This window comes from Myotis lucifugus, unplaced genomic scaffold (genome assembly GCF_000147115.1).
Source record: "Myotis lucifugus unplaced genomic scaffold, Myoluc2.0 scaffold_35, whole genome shotgun sequence".
Lineage (NCBI taxonomy): Eukaryota > Metazoa > Chordata > Mammalia > Chiroptera > Vespertilionidae > Myotis > Myotis lucifugus.
In genome coordinates, this window is record NW_005871083.1 from 8,775,933 (window position 1) to 8,778,076 (window position 2,144).

Sequence of the window (2,144 nt, forward strand, 5' to 3'; positions counted from 1 at the left end):
AGAGCTAATGAAGGTCAGTGAAGGGCCAGATCTCACAGCCCCCTTTCTCCCCCCACCCCGTAAGCCATGCAAAGGGGTGTTTTATAAATGAGATGGAAAGCCATTGAGTTTTGAACAAAGGAATGTTTTTTTTAATTGATTTCAGATAGGGAGGGAGAGAGAAACATCAATGACAAGAGAGAATCACCAATTGGCTGCCTCCGGCACACCTCCAAATGGAGATTGAGCCTGCAACCTGGGCATGTGTCCTGACCAGGAATTAACCTGTGACCTCCTGGTTCATGGGTCGATGCTCAACCACTGAGTCACTCTGGCTGGGCAGAGCAGATGGTTGTTTTTAGAAGATCTAGTTAGCATGTGGAGGACAAGAGTGCAAAGTAGGGAGACCACTTAATGCTATTGCAGTGGGATGTGGAGAGATGATGGCTTAGACTTGGGTGGTTTAAGGTAATAAAAGTCATTGGACTCTGCCTGTGTTCCTGAGGTCAGCAAAATTTGCTGATTGAAAGAGGATTGTGAGAAAGAGCCTAAGATGATTGCAAGGTTTTGGGTCTGAACAACTGAAAAGTAGAGTTGCCCTATATTTACTGAGATGGATGAAACAGGAAGGGCAGGTTTGAAAGGGAAGAGTGAGTATTTGGTTAAGTTTGACATGCCTGTTAGAAGATGGATGGGGATAGCAGCATGTTGAATAGTCTGAATTTTTCTTATTTTCAGTTCAACTCAAGAATGACAAGGGTATGGCTGAGGGACTGCTGTTATAATGGAGTCCCTGGCACAGGGAGGCATCTGGGAGGACTCTTTTTTCCAATGAGTCAGGACTTATCTTCTGTACCTCAGCAAAACGGCAAGCATCTGGTTTGAGAGGTGCCAGTATACTGATAAAATGACCTAAGCATGCTGAGTTACCTAAGTAGGAATAACTTCATAGAGGTGAGCACCTACCCCTCTTGCTGTTAGTTAGACATAGGCTCCAGGAGCACTTGGCATGATAGTAGATAACCAGGTGGTATTCCAGAAGAAACACTTCCACCTGGCACATCCTTCAGCAAGGTGGTGTTAAAGTGGAAACAATCATCTCACCAAGGCAGAGTGTATAGAGCCAAGATAAGGGCCTGGACTTTAGGAACACTGTGCCATCAATGTGGACCTTCGAAGACGAAAGAAGGATTAATGAGGTCACAAGTGACCATTAAAGAGCTTATTAGTAGTAAGCTGGGGGGAGAAGCCAGCTCTCACCTCAATGAGGCTGGAGATAGAACTGAAGCAACAGCAGACAACTTGTTTATGGGGTCAGTGGGAAAATGACAAATAGGATGATAGAAGGATTATCAAGTCCTCATTATTAACCACATGTGGCTACTGAGTATTTGAAATGTGGCTGGTTCAAATTGAGATATGCTCAAAGTGTAAAATACACCCTGGATTTCTTAAACTTGGTATAAAAAAATTTTTAAATATCTCAATTTTTTAACATATTGATTACCCTTGAAATACTACTTTGGATATACTGAGTTAAGTAAGATAGGTGATTAAAATTAGTTTCACCTATTTAGTTTGACTTTTTAAAATATGTCTATTAGAAACTTTTAAATTACATATCTAGCTCAATTTTAAGTTACATATCTAGCTCAAATTATATTTCTATCGCCGAAACCGGTTTGGCTCGGTGGATAGAGCGTCGGCCTGCGGACTGAAGGGTCCCAGGTTTGATTCCGGTCAAGGGCATGTACCTGGGTTGCGGGCACATCTCTAGTGGGAGATGTGCAGGAGGCAGCTGATCGACGTTTCTCTCTCATCGATGTTTCTAACTATCTCTCTCCCTTCCTCTCTGTAAAAAATCAATAAAATATATTTTTAAAAAATTATATTTCTATCGGACATTGCTGTTTTAGACAGAAATTCAGGCTCGTGTTCCAAGACATGATATCATTCTACTATAATTTGAACCATATCTTACCCCAGAGTCAGTTTCCTTCAGTCCATTTCACCTGTACCTACGTACAGTTCCGCAAGCCGCCCGACCGGAAGCACCAGCACCACGCTCCCTGAAGGACTACAAGAGCCAGCGTCCCCTGCGCGCTTCTGGGGGCGGGGCTTGGAAGAACAGCCTCTTTGTGACGTTACGTTCCCTACGCTGCGTG